We start from the raw sequence: 10,417 nt of genomic DNA on the forward strand, positions 1-10,417 counted from the left end.
TAAAATCAATTTCTTTATCTTATGAAGTGTATGGAGTTTTGTGAGGTTAGTGATCAAAGTCGCAGAGTAAATTGTCTTCTTGAAATGCAATCGATTTTAAATCGAGAGATCATTATTTTTGACAGACTATAGCAGACTATAGTGCTCAATAAAACAGCTAAACATAAGCAGGCTTCTTTTTTATGATAAAACAAATACAATTTATGTATTCAAAGCTGTTTTGAGACTTGTTGAGACTTGTTTATCTTTAACTAAAGGAGAATTCATAGCAACATGCACCATGCTCACTAAGAGTGCATTTTTGTTTAAAAATACTGTAAACCCAGTAATATTGTGAAATATTATTATAATTTAAATAGCAGTTTTTTTTATTTGAATATACCTTAAAAGGTCATTTATTCCTTTGATGCAAAGCTGAATTTTCAGCATCATTACTCCAGTGTCTTCAGTCTCACATGATCCTTCAGAAATCATTCTGCATTCATTTGGTGAAAGATTTTGTCTTTTTATTATCAGTTATCATTATTTTATGATGTAATGGTGAAAACACTTGTCCTGGATATGTGTGTATAAAATATATAAAATTATTATTATTATTTTGGAAACCGTAATAGTTTTTTTTCCCAGGGTTCTTTGGTTAAGAGAGAGTTCAAAAGAATAATATGTATTTAATAAAGTATTTTGTAAGATGATAAATGTCTTTAGTGTCACTTTCATAAATTAAGTGTTTTCTTGCTAAATAAAATGATGCATTTCTTTAAAAATATCTTACTGACCCCAAACTTTTAGACGGTAGTGTATGAATTCAGAATTTTGAGTAAATTAATTAGTGACACTTTACAATACTTAAAATAAAACATTGCTTTTCAGTGATAACAGACTGGTCAAGATCACTGGAAAGCCTGGTTCATTTTTTTCTTACAGTACATCTTAAAAAAGACTTTTCAAGAAAGCCCAGGTGTCACATCAGGGTTTATATTTGCCAGATTTAGTAACGAAAATCCTAAAATTGTAATTTCCTGAAATCATGATGCTCTCCAGAGGTGTACAGTGTTAAAGGCTCTTGCTTAACAACTTGATATTGATGGCTGTTTGAAGCTCATTAGAAAAAACACACATTGCTGTTGGCTGTTTTGATGTAGATTAAATATTCATTATTTTATCAGAAATGGATGCGGTCGACTCCCTTCAGAGCAGAAAATCAGACTTCAGCCATATCCGTGCAAACTCTCCAGCAGCGCAATGGAAAAACCCAAACACTGTTCAATCTCAGCCCAATCCACAGAGTCAAAACTCATTTTGTAAATGTATGACTTGTTGTTGTCCCTGTGCGTGAAGAGGAACCATCTGCCTTCAAGCTGCCTCTCATACTGTGAATATGTTTACTCTTGTTCCCAGAGAAGAGTCCAGCATCCTTCAGGTGTGTGTGAGATAGATGAGCCGAAGGGAAGTCTGTAGCCATTTTCACTCATGCTGGATAGTTACAATTGGACTGACTTCTCCCAGATGCCAAAAATATTCACTCATAGCCAATATGAAACTCTTAGCATTGATCAAGATTTTGACTTCATTAACCTGTTGGAATTCAGTTTTGAAACTCTCATCCACATTCAGCCTATTTATCAATTGATCAAAAGTGACAGTAAAGACATTTTATGAAGTTGATAGAATAATTTCTGAAGGATCATGTGATGCTGACGACTAGAGCAATGATGCTGAAAATCAGCTTTGTCATCACAGAAATAAATTACATTTTAAAATATATTAAAATAGAAAATGTTATTTGTATTTGTAAAAATATTTGACAATATTACCATTTTATTGATCAAATAAATGCAGCCTGGAAAAACATAAAAGCTCCCAAAAATCTCACAGATCAATTAATTGATTTAAAATGTATATATAATAATTACTAATTTATTGTGATATGTGTGCATGCATGACTCATGACCCGTTCCAACTGTCAGTAACGTAATTGGAGTGATTTTTTCTGGAGTCTCTGATTATACTACAGAGATCTCTGCTGTGATGCAAGCCAGTGCATCTGATTATTTGATATTCAGTCTGAAAGGTGCTTATTTGTATGCAAAGGCTGTAAAACTGCTGGTTATAAGCCAAACAGTTCTTCCCTCATCTCGAGGCTGCTATGAACAAAACACCCCAGCACAATTTTAAATGGCACATTCAGAGATGAAAACATGCAGGCTGCATTTAAAAATTCCCTGATGTAGTAAAAACAAAGTTTCTTCATCTAAGGGTAAATGTCTATTTTCCTTAATTAGTATTTGCATTGAAAAGATTTGTCTGCATCTGTATTTCCACTTCTAACCACAAAGGCCATAATGTGAAGTGCAGAATGGAATGAGATATTATATTTGCATATTATATTTTAGTGATGCATGCATATTTGGATGCGGGGATGGTTTTTACACTCTTGTTACAATGAACGAATGGTTACACATTAAACTATATTGAAGAAAGTGTTTAAGAAACACTAACCAGTAATAAAATGTAGTTGCAGCAAAAGCTAAGTTTTGAAGTACAACAGGCCTGCGTAATTATGTCTGTGACATCTAGTGACCTTTTGTTCTCTTGCGCGTTATTCTGTACGATCTGATCTTAACTGTTACTGTGGTAAAGCTTTAATCTGACATCAGGATCTGTGAGCTTGACAGGAACTAAGCTAACATAATAGATTAAGTCTAAGAATGTACAAAAGGGTTGTGTATGTCAATCAAGCCATTATTTCTGCAGTGCAAGATGTCTGAGCTCACTCTGTAAAGAACATACGGTATTAGCATAATCAAAAACATATTTATGCTATTAACAGTTGATAAAACAACACAATAACCCATAAGCAATGCACACGACTCCAGTCAATCAGTTAATGTTTTGTGAAGCTCTTACCCTGTCTGAGGGTAAGAGCATTCAGTGGAGAAGAAGAGAGAGAATTATTTTGTTAGTTAAATCTAAGATTTAGTTTGACCAAACGGCCAGTGGCAGACAGTGAGCCTATGTTAGATCAATTTAGCCTTCTCATCACGACTTGCCTAAAATAAAATCTATAGATATAAAACAGTTCAAGCATATAACAATGTTTAAATGTTAAACCTAGATAAATGTGCGCTATATCCAATAGTTTGCGCGCAGACGCTTTGCAGGACATGTATGTGCCAGCACGATCACTTGCATTTTTTCAGTGGATGCGCTGTCATTTTTGTTCATAAAGGTAAGAGTAATCATTTGCAAATGCAAATTATTTACTTCTATTTGTGTGCACTCACAACAAAACGTTGTGCTTTTATAAAATAAAGAAAACAAACATGATGCGCTTTCTGCCATCTTTAACAGAGGTACAAAAATAAACTCAGGGAAAACATTCATCACAGACATGATAAATATATCTATAGAAAGATTTAAATTACTACTTAACAAAATAAAACAAATCTAAAACAAAAACTCTATCATAATCATAATCCGTAAAGATGCACTTCTCTCTAAAGGCTTGTCTGAGGAGATGGCGAGTCAGGGTCGGCAACTTCATCCTTGACTAAGAAAGCATTAGTTTATTAGTAAATAATTCAAATATCTCCTCACTGTTTCCCCGTCACATTTATACTAATTACTCTTGCTGGTGCTCTTTGGCAAGCTTAAGCTTATTGCGTGCATTTGAACGCAGAACTGTTCAGCTGCGCTGACGGCACGCACCATACTGCTGCTGGCATGACAATAAACAACGTCGAGCCACGCTTATTATTATTTTTTTCACTAATTGATGGATGTCTAAAATATAAAAATATTTAGAAGCCAGAGAGGCCTGGCCTGTGTCTGAACTATGATGTGAAAATTGGTCCGAAGCCCGGCCCAAGGGGCGTAAAAAGTTCTGAAATGCAGGGCTGTAATTTAGATCCTCAAAATACTAATTCGTAGATATCAAACATGGTGTAAATGTTTTAATCTTAGCATTAATTATTTTTCATGTTGATTTCAAGTAAAAAAAAGTGTTGCTGTTTAGTTTCCTTCAAGTGAGATGATTTTTATCAGCTAGCCTATGTTGATCCATCGTGGTTGCTGTCGGCACTTTCGGTTCATGAACTCAACCAGGCGTGCTGCTTTTGCCTGGTGTAACTTTCTGAAAATAGATACCGTAAACCGAAAAAATACATAGTATCTGAATGTCATTTCATTTGATATAACATCAAAATGGCATCCGCAAACGAAATTCTAGATCTTCACTAACTTCAGTTTTTCAGTTTTCAGTCAGTTCTCCTCATGTTTTCATTTTCAGCACTAAATCTACTGTTTTATAAGAGTCTGCTGATTTATTGAGTCTGCTGCATATGGATGTGCATATTTGTACTATAATGACTGGAAGCTGAGCTCTTGAGGGGTAATTGTTCAGCATTGTGGTTGTTTTGTAGTTTTATTTGGGATGAGTTCCATCTCATAGGGTAAGCTGTGTTTTTAGAAGAGCCAAAGTGCAGATATCCTCTGGCTCTCAGCATGGACGTATCTCAGAAGCGGTGCAGGTGTCTGGAGTTGTGTTTTCCAGCGGAACCACAGGAGGAGAGCACTTTATCCTGTCTCCTAAACGGATGGCTATTGTAGGGAGAGAGATATGCCTTCTTCTCTGTTACGCACATAATGAGGCATTTAACACTCTTTATTATCTTTATCATGACTTTGTCTCGGCCTAATTCAGTTTCAGCGGTTTGTACAAGCAGTTCTCTTTAGGAATATGGACAAATTAAAGGGGCCATATCAGTGGAAAGAAGGAATTTTCATACTATTTTATTTTTTATTATTATTATTTGTATTCATTCATTCATGCTTTCATATTTAAAATAATTATATAATTAAATGAATAAATTACATGATAAATAATTTAAAATAAATATCTCAGTGCGTGTGTGTGTTATATGTAGGTGAACAGCTGCTCACACGCTGTGCACGTGTTGATAATCAGCACTTTCTAACATGCCAATTCATCTCTCGTTAACATTTGTTATGACCTGCAGGAGTTCCCTTGCAGGGATTTCTCACTCTTCCATGATTTTCAGAATGTGCAAAATTCTCACTTCCCTAGATCTGCAATGTAGTCACTGGGCTGTCGTTGTATTGTCAGGCAGCATTGCAATTGGGAAGAGACCCATGTGAAAAAGGTCACATGGTGCACAGAACTAGCAGCCTTTTAAAGGTTTTCTCATTTTCCCCACTCACTGTAAAAGCTCTGGAAGCTTCCTGATCCCTGCAGATGAGATTCAGCGATGCTGAGAGGTGCATCCATCCTGCTTCTTGGGTCCACGACTGTATACTGTACGTCTATACCTGCCAAATCTACACACCACTTAGAGTGGTTTATCTTGAGCCAATGCTCTAAAGGGCAAATATTTGACATGCTTGTGTATGTGGGATGGAGCTCTTACACCAGCAGATGTCCACAGCAGACCCAGCAAATCCCTTTTTGCTAAGCTGTAATGGAGGACAACACAGTGTGGGCCTTTATAATGACTGTCAGCCTGCTGGAGATAAAAACATACCCACCCACAAGTCGTATTTAAAGAGATTTTTGTACAGATACATCTAATGTAGGCTAGAAGGGCTTCTTAATTAGTTTGTACGGGCATTTGCAATTGCATGACCTTGTGTGTGTTGGAAATAACATATTGCCGCTTATTTTTGGAAGTAGTTTTAGTTGTGTATTGTATTTTCTGTATGCCATATTACAATTTTCCAAAATATGACATATGCAGAGCACACTATACTAGGTACAGTATCCCAAAATTCAGTGCTCTCAACTTGACCCTCTATTTTTTTTTTATATGTATTTGACATTTTTTTTTAATGACAAATTAACTAAAAAATAAATAAATTAATCCATATTTTCTTGCATGGTTCCACTTGTAGCATGTGTTCATACACTCAGCGCTGCATAAGAGTAAACAGTTCTGCTTTTGTGTAGCTGCAGAGGTTTGAAGGACATGAATTTCAGCTTGATGTGAGTCATTCAGGAGCGCTCCTCACTAATGCCGAACAGCAGCGATACAGAATTGATGGTGAATTTCTGTGGAGGTTTCGTTTGGAGAGGTGAGTCAGCTACACTTGAGCAGGGTTTCCTGTCATCTTCAAGAGCGGCCGCCACACGAGTGTGTGAGTCACTGTGGAGGGACATTAATGCAGTGTGTGCTTGTGTTTCATCTGTACAGAGATCTGGTTTAGAATAAAAACACTGACCGCTTTAGGACTGATGACTGGTTGGTTATCTCAAGGGCTTTTCCTTTTATGTTTTCTTTGTTGGGTCTCTTTTGAACAGCAGAGATCAGTTAAAAATCTTTGACATCCAGAAGATCGTGTTCTATAACGGAAAATAATTACTTTAGATTGTAATAATATTTTACAATATTACTGTTTTACTGTATTTTTGATCAATTGAATACAGCCTTAATACAGCCTGGCACCACAAAAAGCAGCTTTTTATTTTGTAGTTCACACTTTTTTTTTGGGGGGGGGGGGGGGGGGGGGCAACTATATGTATGTAGGTGTATACAGGTGCATCTAAATAAATTAGAATGTCATGGAAAAGTTATTTCAGTAATTAAACTCAAATTGTGAAATAAATTTCAGTGCACACAGACTGAATTAGTTTGTCTTTGGTTCTTTTAATTGTGATGATTTTGGTTCAACTAAAACCAACCAATTCACAATCTCAGCAAATTAGAATATAGTGACATGCCAATCAGCTAATCAACTCAAAACACCTGCAAAGGTTTCCTGAGCCTTCAAAATGGTCTCTCAGTTTGGTTCTCTAGGCTACACAATCCTGGGGAAAACTGCTGATCTGACAGTTGTAATCACTGACACCCTTCACAAGGAGCCACAAACATCCATTGCCAAAGAAGGTGGCTTTTCACAGAGTGCTGTATCCAAGCATGTTAACAGAAGGTTGAGTGGAAGGAAAAAGTGTGGAAGAGAAAGATTCACAACCAACAGAGAGAACTGCAGCCTTATGAGGATTGTCAAGCAAAATCAATTCAAGAATCTGAGTGAACTTCACAAGGAATGGACTGAGGCTGGGGTAAAGGCATCAAGAGCCACCACACACAGACGTGTCAAGGAATTTGCTGAACCACAGACAACATCAGAGGCATTTTACCTGGGATAAGGAGAAGAAGAACTGGACTCTTGCCCAGTGGTCCAAAGTCCTCTTTTCAGATGAGAGCAAGTTTTGTATTTCATTTGGAAACCAAGGTCCTAGAGTCTGGAGGAAGGATGGAGAAGCTCATAGCCCAAGATGCTTAAAGTCCAGTGTTAAGTTTCCACAGTCTTGTGATGATTTGGGGTGCAATGTCATCTGCTGGTGTTGGTGCATTGTGTTTTTTGAAAACCAAAGTCACTGCAACCATTTACCAAGAACTTTTGGAGCACTTCATGCTTCCTTCTGCTGACCAGCTTTTTGAAGATCCATGATTTGGCACCAGTCCACACTGCCAAAAGCACCAAAAGTTGGTTAAATGACCATGACCAAACTCACCAGACCTGAACCTCATAAGCCCCTTTCACACTGCGATTCCGGAAAATACACGGGTAAAGTGTTCCGGCAATTGTTCCAGGGTCGCTAGATTTTGCACTTTCACACTACCAGTGATTACCCTGGATATGCGCGTGCTTTCACACACAACCCGTAAAGATCCCATAATGACACGTGACATCAGGGCATGACGTGTAATGTACGAGTCGAAAACGTTAGGCACGTTATATTTTCACTGAAGCTAGCGAACGATCTCAGCGTCAGCGCGGAAAGTGAGGAACTAACTGATCTCTGCTTCATTACAGTTTGCACATATGTTTTTGTCGCATACATTGATCTTCCTTCAAAACAGCCAGGAAAAAGAGTGGCCTGATAACATGCATCATCACTACGATGCGGCATTAGATCTTGCTTTTGTTCACACAGCGCTCGTCCGGGTCAAACCACGGCAATTTTACTAGGTCCCCGACCCAGGTTCAATGCCAGAATCAATCCTGGGACATGTTTGCTTTCACACAGAAGGTGACCCGGCAATGTCCTGGCAATTTGCCGGGTCCGACGTGCAGTGTGAAAGGGGCTATAGAGAAACCATGATGTATTGTCAAGAAGAAAGTGAGAAACAAGAGACCAAAAAGTACAGATGAGCTGAAGGCCACTGTTAAAGACACCTGGGCTTCCAGACCACCTCAGCAGTGCAACAAAATCACCTCTTTTTTGAGGTGTTTGTTGAGTGAATTGGTGGGTTTTTGTTAAATGTGACCCAAAATCATCACAATTAAAAGAACCAAAGACTTAAAGTACTTCAGTCTGTGTGCATTGCATTTATTTATACAAGAGTTTCACAATTTGAGTTGAATAACTGAAATAAATTAACTTTTCAACAACATTCTAATTTGAGATGCACCTGTATATGACTTGGCAGTTCCAAGTCAGTTTAATCACAGTTTGTTCACTAAGTCTGAAGAAACTACACGGTTTTCATTATATTAATAATGAAAGATTATTAATATTAAGATTAAGATTAACCAAAACAAAAAAAAAAGCTTTTACCTCTTTATTTTCATGCCGCGATACTGAGGTGAAAATAATAGTGATGGTTGTTTCATGTCGACCTAAACTGGCAGATTTCAGACTCAACAGGTGGATTTGTCTGTGTCTCATTGCTTTGGCTTGGTTCTCATCCTCAGAACCTCTGGTCTCCATCAGCAGTGCCAGGGGTCTTTGTGTGGCAGCCAGCTCAAATTAAATGCTAAAACTGCCTCATGGGCTTCTCCCTTAAGGGGGGTATTGCATTTAATTGGCCTGCTCTGGCCTTTCCTGTCCCCTTCTCTTCATTTCAGAGCTATGTGCTGTCTTCTGATGCATTCATCATATGGAAAACCATCTCCCACACCAGGTTTCATAGCATCTATAATAAAGAAGCGCCTTCTTCAACCATACTTTAATTTCCCTCAGGAGGGAAGCCTGCCATTTACTCTGCGTCAGTTCAGTGAAGCCCAAAAGTACGTTCACACTGGATTTATGTACCAGTTTGTTATAGATTATTAGATTCCTGATTTGGAGACAATTGAAACCATTTACCCTTAATTTCATATGGTTTCTTTTAACTTTTTTGTACTCATTTAATTAACTTATTTTTTATTTTATTTATTGTTATTTGTTTAATTTATTTTATTTTCTGATTTACTTTTACTTATTTACTTTTATGTACTTGTTGATTTATTTTAGTTTTTTTTTTCTATTTACAACCACCCATGTCATTATACAGAGTTGTGTCCTGATATGTCACAAAAGCATGCGCACGCACACACACACACACACACACACACGTGTATATTAGTGATGCGGTGGTCGTCTCCTAACCCGCGGGCCCCGCGTGTCGGGTTAAGAAATTGGCACTTTATTGCGGGGCGGGTTGGGGCGGGTCACTAAATATGGTGCGTGGAATTTATTTGTTGATTTGTTGATTTTCAGTTCGTTCACCAAAATGATTCGTTCAGATTCGTTCACTGATTTGTTCAGTGACCATTTCTTCATATTATACACAAATTATACACAAATTGCATACTCTCATTCATTTCATTCACGAACAAGCTATGTATCAGTTCATTCAACTCGTTCACAAACGGAATATCGTATTTGTTCACTACATTCAACGAATCACATCTTAAGTAACTCTTTGACAGGATGAAACTCACGCGCTGCTGTGGAGGGAGGAACTTCAGGGAATGAGAGAGTCAGTGGATTACATGAATGAGAACGATTCGTTCACCTAAAATATTCATTTACGAACGAACCATCACTAGTTTAATTCCCTATAGCCTATATTAAATAGCTATATTAAATAGGCTATATTTTTTTGGGTTCTTTGATAAGGTTACAATACGAATGTCTAAGTAGCAACGTAACTTCCGTGATGTCCCTGATGCGCGGGGCGGGTCAAGAAATTTTACTTTATTTGCGGGGCGGGTTGGGGCGGGCCGAATAATTTCAGAAAAGTGGGACCTGCGGGTTGGAAAAAAAGCAGACCCGCGCATCACTAGTGTATATGTATGTATAAGAAATAAATGCATATATATGATTATAGACTGTACACACACACAAATTATTTAAACAGAGACTTTAGTTTTTGATGTGATCAACCGTGATGATTCAATTTTACAGACCTATTATAAATTCAGCCCCAAAATAATTTGAACTGTGTATTTTATGCCTTTTTTATGTAGGTAATTTTTGCTTCTTTTTTTTTTTACTCGCCAGCAAATTAGCCATTTCACAATGTCAGACATTTATTTTTAGTGTGAAATACAAAATGAACTCCAGATTCATGGAATTTATGAGAAATGTCAACAGTAACCGTATTTCAGAGGCAACGGACAAGATTAGCTA

At 37.3% G+C, this 10,417-nt stretch overlaps 1 protein-coding gene across 4 annotated transcripts in view; it reads left to right on the forward strand.

The window, feature by feature from the left end:
• LOC127935454 (trafficking protein particle complex subunit 9) overlaps positions 1-10,417 on the forward strand; it is a 181,469-nt gene that overhangs the window by 39,987 nt on the left and 131,065 nt on the right. The gene's annotated exons all lie outside the window — the stretch shown is intronic.

Source organism: Carassius gibelio, chromosome A19 (genome assembly GCF_023724105.1).
Source record: "Carassius gibelio isolate Cgi1373 ecotype wild population from Czech Republic chromosome A19, carGib1.2-hapl.c, whole genome shotgun sequence".
Lineage (NCBI taxonomy): Eukaryota > Metazoa > Chordata > Actinopteri > Cypriniformes > Cyprinidae > Carassius > Carassius gibelio.